This window comes from Mustela nivalis (assembly GCF_964662115.1).
Source record: "Mustela nivalis genome assembly, chromosome: 9".
In the NCBI taxonomy this organism is placed as follows: domain Eukaryota; kingdom Metazoa; phylum Chordata; class Mammalia; order Carnivora; family Mustelidae; genus Mustela; species Mustela nivalis.
The window spans coordinates 63,719,409-63,733,320 of NC_139028.1; the positions used below are offsets into that span (position 1 = coordinate 63,719,409).

Consider the following 13,912-nt stretch of genomic DNA (forward strand, 5'->3'; position numbering starts at 1 on the left):
AAGCATAAACCTTTAGAAGAAAACACAGGAATAAATCTTAGGACCTTGGATCTGGCAACAGATTCTTAGATAGGACACCAAAAGCACACTGACAACAACAAGAATATACAAATTGAACTTCATCAAAATGAAACACATTAGTGCTTCAAGGAATATCATCAAGAACATGGAAAGACAACCCCCAGAAGAGGGGGAAATAGTTGCAAATCATATATGAGATCAGGGCTTAGATCCAGAATATATGTATGTATACATATAAAGATTACAATTCAATAATGGTAAAAAGATAACAAACCCAGAACAATCCAGGAGGTGCAGGTCTGAGAAGCCAGGCTCTGCTATACCCTTTGCGCGAGCAGCGGTATCCGCTGATCAAGCCCATTGCTTTACTGTTCAGCTGCTGCTGTAACAAACATAGGCTTCATGCCCTGAACAAAGCCTCCAGAGAATACAGAGGGCGAGGATGGATCCAAAGCAACGAAATAGGAGACCACCAGACTGTCTGCCAGGTTGTCTGCAAAACCCACTCCACCAAAACCTAAACCTAAACCAGGAAGAATATCTGCGCACAAAGAACCTGGAACGAAGACTGACAAAGGTACTTAAAGGAAAGAGGGAAGGTGTGAGGCTGGAAAGGAAGGTCCTGCACCATTTCCAGAGGAAACGAAAGCAGAAGGTGCACAGAAAACAACCTGTAGATCACAAGGTAGAATGAATTGTGAAACATGGAAGTTGGATTATGTCCCACTTGGGACAACTTTAAAAAAACTAGTTTTATGCCTGGGTGTCTCAGTCGGTTAAGCAGCTGCCTTCGGCTCAGGTCATGATCCCAGGGTCCTGGGATCGAGCCCCACATTGGGTTTCCTGCTCAGCGGAGAGCCTGTTTCTCCCTCACCCTCTGCTGACCTCTCTGCCTACTTGTGTTCTGTCTGTCAAAAAGAAAAACAAACTAGTTTTACTAAGGATTTTGTAAATGTTAATTTTAAGGATACCACTAGTTGGCATACAAAGATATATAGGGATGGACATTTTGTCTTTTCATAATCATGCCTTTTGGAAATTTCTATCATCCTCAAGTAAAATAAATCTCAATTTGATATTGGAAGCTATGTGCAAAATTCATGCAACATTCCATGCACTTGCTCTAAAAACTGAGTCTCGTGAATACTGTGGTATTTTTATTGTACATATTTGAATTGTGATTTTAATAAAATGGGTAGTTGTGGCCATCTGATGACTATCTGTGGTTTAAAATAAAAGGTTTTCTTGCCTGAAAAAACAAATAAATAAGTAACCCAATTTTTTAAAAAATGGGCAAAGGATTTAACTAAACATTTCCCCAGAGAGGATGGAAAATCAATGAATAGATAAATAAACAACAAATGCAAGAAAAGATTCTCTTTTTTCCCCCCAAGATTTTATTTATTCGTCAAAGAGAGAGAGAGAGCACAAGCAGGGGGAGCAGCAGGCAGAGGGAAAGGCAGACTCCGCTGAGCCCTGATGTGGGACTTGATCTTAGGACCCTGGGAGATGGCAAAGGCAGATGCTTAACCTACTAAGGCACCCAGACATCCCCCAAGAAAAGATTCTTTTTTTTTTTTTTTTTTTTTTAGATTTTATTTATTTGAGAGAGAGAGCATGAGTGAGGAGAAGGTCAGAGAGAGAAGCAGACTCCCCATGGAGCTGGGAGCCCAATGCAGGACTCGATCCCGGGACTCCAGGTTCATGACCTGAGCCAAAGGCAGTCATCCAACCAACTGAGCCACCCAGGCGTCCCCCCAAGAAAAAGATTCTTGATATCATTAAACATGAAGGAGATGAAAATCAAAACCACAATGAGATACGTCTTAACCACAAGGATGGTCATAATAAAAAAGTCAGACATCCAGATGGCTAACAGACGCTAGACCTCACTGGATATCAGGGAAATAGAAATCAAAACTATGATGAGATACTACCTCACACATGTCAGATGGTGAAAATTAACAACACAGTAAACAACAGATGTTGGCGAGGATGTGGAGAAAGAGGAACCCTCTTACATTACATTGGTGGGAATGCAAACTGGTGCAGCCACTCTGGAAAAAAGCATGGAGGCTCCTCAAAAAGTTAAAAATAGAACTGCCCTAGGATCCAGCAGTTGAATTATTATGTATTTATCCAAAGGATACAAAAATACAGATTTGAAGGGGTATGTTTATAGCAGCATTATCAACAATAGCCAAACTATGGAAAAAGCCCAGATGTCCATTGTGAATGGATAAAGTAGATGCAGTAAGCATGAATATATATATAATGGAATATTACCCAGCCATCAAAAAGAATGAAATCTTACTATTTGTAGTGACATGGATGAAGTTGGAGTGTATTATGCTAAGTGAAGTCAGTCAGTCAGAGAAATACAAATACCATGTGATTTCACTTATATGTGGAATTTAAGAAATAAAACATATGAATATATGGGAAGGGGAACAACAACAACAAAAAGGATGGGAGAGGGAAAAACCCATAAGAGACTTAACAATAGAGCACAAATAGAGTTGATGGAGGGAAGTGAGTGGGGGATGGGCTAGATGGGGGATGGGCTAGATATGTGATGGGCATTAAGGAAGGCACTGGTCGTGATGAGCACTGGGTGTCTGTAAGTGATGAATCAATGAATTCTATTCCTGAAACCAATATTACCCTACATATTAACTAACTAGAATTTAAATTCCAATTTGGAAGGAAAAAAGTCAGAAACTAACATATGTTGGGGAGGATATGGGGAGGATGTATAGAAATCAGAATCCTGGGGCACCGGCGTGGCTCAGTTGGTTGTGCGGCTGCCTTCAGTACAGCTCATGATCCCAGGGTCCTGGGATTGAGTCCTGTATCAGGCTTTCTGCCCTGTGGGGAGCCTGCTTCTCCCTCTGCCGCTCCCTCTGCTTGTGCTCTCTTGCTCTTTCTCTGTCAAATAAATAAATAGAATCTTAAAAAAAAAGAAATCAGAATCCTAACAGATTGTTGGTTGGAATGTGAAATGTTACACTTATTTTGCAAAACAGCTTAGCAGTTCCTCACAGTTAAACAAAGTTATCATGTGATTTAGCAATTCCTCTCCTAGATTTCTACCAGGAGAAACTAAAACGTATATTCATGCAAAAACTTGAACACAGATGTTCATGGCAACATATTCATAATATCTAAAAGATAGAAGCAACCCAAATGTCCATCAACTAATGGATGGATAAACAAAATGTGGTAGACCCATACAATGCAGCATCATTTTGGCCATAAAAAGGAAAGAAGTACTGAAACATGCTACAACACAGATGAACCTTGAAAATATTATGCTACATGGAAAAAGGCACAAAAGACCACATACTACATAATTGCATTTTTTCAAGATTAAAAAACATTTATATAAGTAATCTCTACACCCAGCATGGGGCTCGAACTCATGACGATGAGATCAAGAGTCTCATGCTTTTCTGACTCAGCCAGCCAGGTGCCCTTATATTCCATTTATATAAAATGTTCATAATAGGTAGATCTATAGAAATAGAAAGTAGGGACGCCTGGGTGGCTCAGTTGGTTAAGCGGCTGCCTTTGGCTCAGGTCATGATCCCAGCATCCTGGGATCAAGTCCCACATCAGGCTCCTTGCTTGGTGGGGAGACTGCTTCTCCCTCTGCTTCTGCTGCCACTCTGCCGGCCTGTGCGCTCTCTCTCTCTCTCTCTCTGGCAAATAAATAAATAAATCTTTAAAAATAATAATAATAAAATAAAAATAAATTTAAAAAATTAAAAAAGAAATAGAAAGTAGATTTGTGGTTGCTCAGGGCTACAGGGTGATAGCTAAAAGGTGCAGGATTTTTTTCTTTTGAGGTGATAGAAATATTCTAAAATGGATTGCGATGGGTTGTGTATGTCTGTGAAAATTCTAAAAACCATTGGATTGTATAGTCTAAATGAGTGAATTAAATAATATATGAATTATATCTCAATGGAGATGTCATTTTTAAAATGCCATATATATTAGGAATCTTTAAAAATTTTTTAAAAGATTTTATTTGTTCATTTGACAGAAAGAGAGAGCATAAGCAGGGGGAGCGGCAGGCAGAGGGAGAGGGAGAAGCAGGCTCCCCACCGAGCGGGGAGCCCAATGTGAGGTTTAATCCCAGGGTTCTGGGTTCACGACTGAGCCAAAGGGAGGCACTTAACTGACTGAGCCATCTAGGTGCCCCAGGAATCATTTAATTGAAAGAAAAAAAAATGCCCAAATGTCAACAGTGGGTAGCTCAAGGTGCTCAGATTACAGATTATTTTCTTCTGTAACTTTTCCTATTTGGGGGAGAAAAGAAGTATTTTCCAGAGAATGAAGAGACCAACAATCAAATACAATGAGTGAACATTGATTAGATCCTGGATCTCTCCCCATTCCTCCCCAAAAGCAGGTATAAAATACAGTTGGGGAAAATTGGGAGAAATACGAATATGGGCTGGACATTAGATGACAGTATGGAATGATTCATCCTTTTCTCAGAATTGTGAGGATGATTATGTAGGCCACTGTTCTTAGGAACTGCGTGCTCAGGTCTTAAGTGTCATCTAGTGTTACGGTATCTGCAACTTATTTTCAAACGACTCAGATTTTTTTTTTTTAAGTAGGCTCCAGGCCCAATGGGGGGCTTAAACTCATGACCCTGAATTAAGAGTCATATGCTTGACCAACTTAGCCAGCCAGGTGCCCCCAAATGGATGGGATTTTTAAAAATCACTTTTTAAAGATTTATTTATTTATTTTAGAGGGGGGGAAGGGCAGTGGGAAAATGAGAGAGAGAAAATCCCAAACTGACTCTCCACTGAGCATGGAGTCTAACTTGGGGCTGCATCTCATGACCCAGAGATCACAGCCTGAACAAAAACCTAGAGCTGGATGCTTAACTGACTGTGCCACCCAGGTGCCCCGGATCAGGTTTTTTAAAAAAGAGAAAGCCTGGGGCGTCTGGGTGGCTCAGTGGGTTAAGCCTCTGCCTTCCTCCCAGGGTCTTGGGATTGAGCCCCGTATCGGGCTCTCTGCTCAGCGGAGAGCCTGCTCCCCGCCCCCAACTCTCTGCCTGCCTCTCTGCCTACTTGTGATCTCTCTCTCTCTGTCAAATAAATAAATAAAATATTTTTTATAAAAGAGAGAAAGCAATAAGGTGAATAAGGCAAATCATTAATTATTGAATCCAGAGGAGCATATGGATGTTTGTTTATACATTTCTTTTTTCCTTTGTAGTCTACATTTTCTTTAAAAAAATGTAGAAAAACATAATAAACAAATCTCCCTGTGCAGTGCACAGTAGAGCCTCTCTGGACTCAGGAAAGTAGAAGACCTGAGGCCTTGGGGAGGGTAGTGGTGGCGGGGAGTCGGGGGAATGATCTGGATCCCAGAGCTCTCCCTTCTGGAAGGGATGTGCCCAGAGGGCGGGGAAGTGGGAAGAAGCCTCCTTAGCCGGCATCAACCCATGTTAGTAATGTGGCTTTATGCACATTTTCTCCTTTAATCCTCACCACATCTCCATGGGGTAGGCACTGTTATTGTGCCCAGGTTGAGGAACTTGAACTTGAGACCAGAGTTCAGTAACTATTTGGAGAGTCTTCCCTTGGTCCAAGAGCTATGCCTGGGTTCCCTGGAGGCCAGGAGGATCACAGGATGGTGTCAGCTTGTGGACAGCCTATGGACAGTCTGACCCAGCTCCTGGCTTGGGGAGGACGGGAATGCCGGAAATCAGGATCTCAGCTGGGTAGCTTGACTTAGAGGAGATGGGGTTAGAGTCTGAGGCAGGGGCTCTATTCCCGCCTGCATTGGGGGTCAAAGCAGGAGGTGGGCGGAGGGAATTGTGAGGAAGCTGTGTTGGCTACAGGTACCCAGGGCTGTGACCTTTCTGACCTCATATTCTGGCACTTCCTCTCTTCTCAGCTGTTGCCCTCAAGCTTACACACATGAACTCTCTCCTTGCCTTGGCCCTAGGCTCTTCCCTGAGCCTGCAATGCCCTCAGTACAGAAGGTAAATTACTACTATTCTCCAAGACCCAGCTCCATGTGTCTGGCCCTGGGCTCCCACCTCTACTTCCCTCCATCTCCATTAGACCACAGTCAACTTTTGAGGGTCCCCAGGGTCTGGCCCAGGACTGGCCTAGGACTGGCCCAGAGGATAGTCAGTGAGAATCGCCATGATGGTAATTCCTCTCCTCCACAGCCCTGTGGTGCTCAGAGCCCCTCCTCGTCCTGGACTGTCTGCTGTCACTTCATGCCAAGTGGTCACCGTGGGCTATTGCCATTGCATCAGGGACCCGAGTCCCTTCTTTATCCCAGCACCTACCACTGGGCGGCACCGAGGGCCTTCACTGAAGGAAGGCTCAGCGTGCCAGCCTCAGTGGGACGCCCCCGACCGATTAGGCTCCAGGTGGCGCTGTTAGCCCAGGCAAGGGCTGGGGGCCCTCAGTCCCCCCCCAGAGCAAACCCCCAAATTCCAGAGCTTCTTTTCCTCATCTCATCCCCGTGCATCCATACCTGATTTGAAAACCCAGGACGTCAGGGCTAGATTGCCAGTTGAAATCCCCCTAACCTCCAGACACAGAGGAACAGCCAACCTCTCAAGGCCACACAGCAGACCAAGAAGTACCAGATCTCCCCAGCGGTCTTGGGTGGCCCAGCAGCCACCTAGGAACCAGTCATTTCACCCAGACTCTGCCACAGTTGGCTGTATGACGGGACAGCCCCTTCCCTTCTCTGAGTCCAAATGCTACTGCATCTTGTGGGTAGCAAGAACTGAAAAAATGGCCAGAGTGCTGGTTCCTTTTTTTTTTTTTTTTTTTTACATAATCTCTACACCCCATGTAGAACTTGAACTCATGACTCTGAGGTCAAGATTTACATCCTTTTCCAACTGAGCCAGGCAGGTACCCCAGAGGGCTAGGTTCTGATCCTGATTCTGGTCCTCATGTGCTGCTCTGACCTGTGCCCACTACCCTGAGCCTCAGGGACTCTGGCTGTGAAGTGGGGGCTGGACCCCAGAGCTCTGAAGCTGCAAGAGTCCAGGATCCTCACTGGGTTAGAGAGGCCGGGTGTGGGGCTAGTGCCTTGGCCAAGGACAGACTGCTCCAGGAGCTGCCAGACGGGAAGCATTTTCTGAGAGCCAGAAGAGCTGGCGGAGCCCAGGGCCTGCCCATGCAACCACAATGGACCCTTGTGAGCAAGTTTAGCTAGGACCCACCCATAGGTCTGGCCCCTGGACTGGGGTGGGTCCTCTCTGATCCAGTCAGACCCAGCTCCCAAACAACCCCTCCTAGGCCCAGAAACAGGAGCATGAGTTGGGATGTTGGTCCACCTCCAGAGTGATGTCTACAGGCTTGTCACCCGTGCCCAATTTCCACCATCAGCCTTCCTGGAACCCGTTTGCCTAAATGACCTCACTCAAAATGCAAAAGCCTGTCTTCCCAACCGTCGGGCACCCAAGAGGGCAGGGGAAAATTTTCTCCTCCTCAAGCCAACTAAGGGAGTGCTGGACTGACTGTTGGGCCGGCCTGGTTCAGGGTTGATGAAGATCCCTGGCTAGGGAGCCATCTAGGACACCTTAGCTCTAGTTCTGGCTGAGCTTTTGTTTGCTCCTCAGCCAATGAGAGGGAAGGAAGATTGGTATAACTTATTTGAGGGAACCTAAACACTGGCTGAGAACTTTCCAGAACATCTGGCCCATCCTCTGCCGTGGGAAGGACTCCACCCAAACCAGGAGGTCTCCTCATTCTCTCCTCATCCTGCAGTCTTCCGATCACACTTGTTCCTGGAGCCCTGCCCCAGGCTCTGGGCTGCCTCTGAGCCATCCCTCAAGAAAACCTTTTTGGATATCCTTACAGCTGCATATGGTTTTCCTTGCTCTGGGCTCCTCAGAGCACGGGATCCTGACCACTTAATGCTCACGGTCATCCCAGCAGCTGTTGCTGGAACTCCTGCCTGGACCAGCCTCCCCAAGGGACACTTCACATCAGTCATCTTTCTGGGGTCCAGTTAACTGTCTGAAGCATGGAAGGGGATGACGCCCCCAAGGGGACTTTATGGAAACTGTAAAGCACCATATCACTATGAATTGCTAATATTTACAAGATGGAGATTAGAAAGGAAATGCAAGATCCTATTCTTGGACCAATTTTAAAAGGCTTGGGATCTGAGATGATAAGAACACAGTGGGATATGATCACCACAAAGGTGGGTTTAATGTCTGGCTGTATCAGCAGAGGTGTAAAGCCTAAAAAGTGGGAGGAAAATAATCAGCTCTTCTCTTTAGGTTTGTGCCCATTTCTCAGGAATGACTTCAGCCCTGATGCCCCTGGCCAGGTAGTTTCAGACCCAAAGCAGGGAATATGGAGTCACTGTCCTCCTAGCTTAATAGGATCACTCAGGGCCATAGAACAGCTAACTCTGGGTCCCCAGAGGAGACTATGGGGATGTCCCAGAATGCAGGTCTCAGCTCAGAGTGAGAAAGGCAAAATGGGCAGCTTCTAGAGATAGTCAGTGAGGTCGGAACAGGGTTGGATGGGTCTAGTTGGGAAGTCTACCCCTACTTGGGGTGGATTGACAGTTTGGGAGGCCCTTCCATGTTAGAGCTTCTAGAAGTCCAAGCTTCTGAAGTCAGAGGTGTCCTGGCCCTAAGCCATGTGGTAATGAGTATCTTAGCAACACCAGAAACTATGCCATCAGCTATTTGTTTTGGGTGGTTTTGTTGCAGGGTGTGGATCGATACACCCTTAAAAAAAAAAAAAAAAAAAAAAAAACCTGTCAGCGGGGGGGGGGGGGGGGGGGGCAAGATCCTGCTGTCCCAAGGTCATTTCTGTTGATCTTTATCACTGGTACAACCCGGCAGCCTGGGAGCCTGGGCAGTGCCTGGAGTTTGCCCCGGCTTCCCCAACCACTTCCTTGCATTGTCAGCCCTGAGTCCCAAACCCAACTTAGCCTGATTACGAATGAGAGCACGGGCTTTGAAGTAGTAGACTTAGGCTTCAGTTCTGTGGGGCCAACCACCAGCTGTGTGGCTTTGGGCAAGTTGCTTCACCTTTCTGAACCCCTGCTCTCTGATTTGTTAAACATGGACAAATATCTGTCTCCCAGGTTTCAGGGATTGGAAAGAATATGTGTGAGGGACCTGATACATAACACATGTTCAGTGAATGTGAGCTCCTTTCTCCTCTCCTTGGGAGACACTGTGCAATGAGAAGCCTTGGGCTGGGGGTCAGGTCACCTGAGTCTAAGGAGACTCAGGTTTTGCTGCTCTCTGGCTGCCTGACCTCAGGCAAGTCCCTGCCCATCTCTGACACTTCATTATCTGAGAAATAAGGTGGAGACACCAGTCTCCCCAGAGGCCCTTTCCCCAGTCCCAGAGAGAACATTGCCTGCTGGGTTGGACTTGCCTGATCAGGGAAAGGAGATGCTCTGATCTGGAAGGCAGGACCCTGGTTTGAGGCTGGACCTCACCTTGACACACTAGATGATCTAAGCCATGCCATCTTTCCCTCTGGACTTTGGTCTTCCCTTCAATGTCATGGATCAGATGCAAGGGGCTCTGTAGCTCCTTCGTCTCTGATGATCCAGGATCCTGTGATCCTGAGATCCTGACAGAGTCAGAGATAGGCCCATGCAGGCCCCCTGTCCATGGGGGCCCCCTCTGCCTCCCCACCTATAGCAATCATCTCAGGTCCATGTTGTTTGTGGCAGGATCCACCTATGTCCAGCCTCATGATCTTTCTTTCCACATCTCATCTAAGACCCCAAGAGCAAAGGAGACCCCTGCTGCTGTTCCCTTTTTCGTGCTCAGCGTCCCATACACTTCCGGTCTCTCTAGGTTCTTTTCCCCTGAAATCATGGAGTTTCCTCCAAGAGGGAATTGTCTTGGCTCCTTCCTACTCATCTAGCAACAGTAGAAAGAATGTTGGCATGGAGAAAGATCCCCAAGTAATGGACAACACTTATGAGTTGGATCGGGGTTGCATCTGTGATGGTGAGAGCACACTGCCTGTATTCTCACCATCATAGATGCAACCCTTTCTCAGAGGGTCTGCAGCAAAATGCAAGTTTTGAGTTGGGTTCTAGGCCCAGGGGACTTCAGCACTGTGCACACCCTCGGAGAAGTGGCCAGAGCACTTGAGAGAGGTCCTAGCCCCATGTACCTTAGTAGGAGAGGGGAGAATAGGTCTCTGGGTTGGTCTGGTGCCAGACAGCTAGCAAATGGTAAGTTCAGAGCATCACACCTACTGTATGAGCTATAGAGGTCATGTAGAACAGTGAGACGCCATCACACCTTCTGGAAGCCAAGCCCCTGTTCAACAGACCCTGTTCACGGGGCCATGCCCAGATCCCACCCCGCTGTGGGAAGGTGATTGTTCACATGGGGAGGCCTAGTTTACCCTGCTGGGCCTCCGGAGGGGCCCCACTTCTGGATCTGATTCTCCTCCTGGAGAGGCAGAGGGGGTTCTCCTTCCTACTAGGACTGCTGATTCTGTTGGTTACCCAGCTACCAGGTTGGCCCAGTCTGGCCAGGGAGAACCTCCACCCCCAGAAGCTGGGCGCTTTCTCTGAGTACCCACAGTCCTGGGCCCTGTTTCTCATGGACTAGCTCATCACCTGTTTGTGGCAGTCAGTATGCTCCCCAGCCCGAGTGTTCCTAGGACAAGGCGACTGAGTCGCTTTGATCCCCATTTTAGGGCTTTGCACAAAATAGATACTAAATTGTTTCTCCCATCTATGCCCTATTTTGGGTCCTCCCAGCAGTGACCCATAAATGCCCTAGCAGAGATCTCCTTCCAACAGAAACAAAGAGGTCCTTAGCTACAGATGAGGGAATGTGAATGTTAGCCTCAGGCAGGATCCAGCCCAGAGACAGGGATGTTTTTACATGTCCCACCAATGGACATTGGTGTCCCACCAATCCCTCTGCTTATGGTCCCAACCCACTGTCTGCTTGGATCCTGGGCTTTAGCCCAGGCAGAAAGACTGCCTGAGAACTGCTAGACTTCAGGGGATCCCATCTCAGTGCCCAGCCTCTCACTGTTTCTACCTCTTGGATGCTCTCTTCATCCTCTTCTCCCTGAAAACCTTCCTGGCTTGAAAGTCCTCTTACTAAGGGAAGCAAAAGTGAGCTTCCTCTCCAAGTTCTCCAGCAACACCAACCCCCCCCCCATTTTTTTCTGCTTACCCAGAGTTATTGGCCCTGTTTGTCTTATCTGTCTCAGGAGGCTGTTCTGAGAGCAGACAGCAGCCTCTCCAAGCCTCAGTTTCCCCCTCTGTAAAATGGGGACAGTGATCCCTATCCTCCCAGACCGATGTAAGGATTCAATAACATTAATTGGGTCAGAGTCCAGCACAGAGTCATCTCAGGCTGTCCACACACGTGGCAGGAGGTGAGGTATAGCCTGCTCGGACCAAAGATACAAAGAACTCAGGGCTGGGGTTCTCAGCCCCATGGAAAGACTCGATTAAGTGGCTGAACAACTCACCCCACCTCTAAGACAGGGGCCGTGGGAGGTCACGAGGAGAAGGCAGGCACATTCCAACTTATCCAGGTATGGGAAGGGCTAAGACTACTTACCTCCCCTGGGCACTAGTTACGGGCTCGGCCCTGTGCTGAGTGCCTCACGGGCTCCACCTCCTCCACATGAGGCCAGTTCACGGGATCTTAGAGGGGTATGACTGGTCTTTGGCTCTTTCCACAGCTGTACCGGGGATGCCTTGATGACCTAAAGACAGACGTGTGTTCATTTGTATGTAAAATCCCCAATGTGGGGCTTTTACCACATAATAAAAGTGAATCTATAGCATGAGAAACTGACTTTATTAAAAAATAATTTTTATATAAAAATAAATTTTATTTTGGAGTCTTTTTTTAAATTTTTTGAAGATTTTATTTATTTATTTGACAGAGAGGGACAGCAAGAGAGGGACTACAAGCAAGGGGAGTGGGAGAGGGAGAAGCAGACTTACCTGCTGAGCAGGGAGCCCAATGTGAGGCTCGATCCCAGGACCCTGAGATCATGATCTGAGCCAAAGGCAGACACTTAATGACTGAGCCACCCAGGTGCCCCAGGAGTCATTTTAGATTTATAGAAAATGCACAGAGATAGTGCAGAGGGGTCCATTTCCCCCCCTTTCCCCCCGCTTCCCCCTTGTTCATATCTTACCTTTCTATGGTACCTTTACCCCAACTCAGAAACTGACATTGGTAGTTACTGTTAACTACACTGCAGACTTTCACTGGATTTTCCCAGTTTTTCCAGTAATGTCCTCTTTTGTTCCAGAATCCCATCCAGGGTACCACATTGCATTTGGTCACCTTGTCTCCCCACTCTGATCCATAACAGGAAAATCGACTTTTTAACTGGTTTCCTTTAGGCAATAAAGGAGGGGGCTCTTTTTGTGGCTTCTTTCACTTTCTCTTTCACAGTCTGACTTCAGAAAACTCCCCCTCGGACATGACTTTTCTCCCTGCAACAGCCGGGTCCTGTTCCCCCTCCCTCGTGGTGTCCACTGGGCAGGCAGGTGCCTGGACTCCCTGCATGCCTGCTCGCGCCCCCTTTTTCTTCCTGCAGGGGTATTGAATTCTGCTCTGCCCCTCCCGTGTACCTGTTGGCATTGTCTTCAAGCGTGCCACCGGCTCTTATTCTGGGAATTATAAAACACCTGGAATTTTAAGTTTTATTTCCACACCCTTCCTAGGGTAGAAACTCAAGGCTCTCGGAGGAGTGAATGGGGAAAATCTATAATGCAACACTTCCCCAAATTCATCCTCCCTTCCCTCTTCCCTGTAACACCCACATCCTCTTGGGGAACACTGAGGTTCCAGGGAAGCCAGCTCCCGGGGTGCAAAGATGATCTAAGCTTGACTATAATCAGCAAACGCAGTCTCTCGGCCACAGTGATTGGTTCAGGAGTGGCCTCGTCACCCAGGATGGCCTGGTCGGGATGAATCTCAGGCCTTTTGCAGGCATTCCGGTTCACAGGCCATCTCTTTGGCTCAGGTCGGTGCAATGGCTAGTGGCCATGTTGTGATGGCAACTGGTCATGGAGGAATTTTAATCTGTTACGACAGACATGTGAAGCAAACCTAGTCACTCCCATGACTCTTTTTTTAATAACAAAGGTAGAATTTTTAAAACTTTCTGGTCTCATTTGGGTATTAAAACTCAGACCAGCCCAATTTAAAACTTTAATCTGTTGGGCGCCTGGGTAGCTCAGTGGGTTTAAACCGCTGCCTTCAGCTCAGGTCATGATCTCAGGGTCCTGGGATAGAGTCCCTCATCGGGCTCTCTGCTCAGCAGGGAGCCTGCTTCCCTCTCTCTCTCTCTGCCTGCCTCTCCATCTACTTGTGATTTCTCTCTCTCTGTCAAATAAATAAATAAAATCTTTAAAAATAAAAAAAATAAAACTTTAATCTGCTATCTATCCTATCCCACCCAGATCTGAATTGTGACTGTGGGGGTTTGGTGAGGGGATGGACCACTCCTAAGGGTGGGGAGGAAGCTTCTTGAGACCTCCTGTCACCCTAACTTTGTCCCGCAGTTGAAAAGGGTTTCCTGAGCTTATTCTGGGAATTTCTGCCCTTGGTGGCTTCTATGATGTAGTGGTCTCCCCAGAAGAGATATGCGTAGTTTCTTCAGTGCTGTTCAGCTCTATGGCCCCCTCATTGCCAAGGAGTTCTGCTGATCAGGGTGACCTGTCCTCTTTATTGACTGTCTGTCCCCAGCTCCTCCTTCAAGTCAGGGCCCCATTGCTTGGCCCAGTGGCTGCTATCTAGCTCCCTGGTTCCTGACCCTCCTCTAACTCTTGTGCTCTGTCTTATGGAGCCACAGGGACTATGAGGAACTGGGCAGGGTAGACCTATTTTTTCCTCCCAGGC

The 13,912-nt window shown here is 47.3% G+C and overlaps 1 protein-coding gene across 2 annotated transcripts in view; it reads right to left on the bottom strand.

The window, feature by feature from the left end:
* P2RY2 (purinergic receptor P2Y2) overlaps nucleotides 1-13,912 on the bottom strand; it is an 82,864-nt gene that overhangs the window by 52,028 nt on the left and 16,924 nt on the right. The window contains exons 1-2 of one of the 2 annotated variants that reach the window (XM_082749767.1): nucleotides 12,198-12,413; nucleotides 11,609-11,756 (exon numbers count right to left, since the gene is read on the bottom strand). The gene's annotated coding sequence lies outside the window, so the exon portion shown is untranslated. Of the gene's footprint in view, nucleotides 1-11,608; nucleotides 11,757-12,197; nucleotides 12,414-13,912 lie in introns of those variants that run through there. The other variant, XM_082749768.1, reaches the window with a different exon arrangement.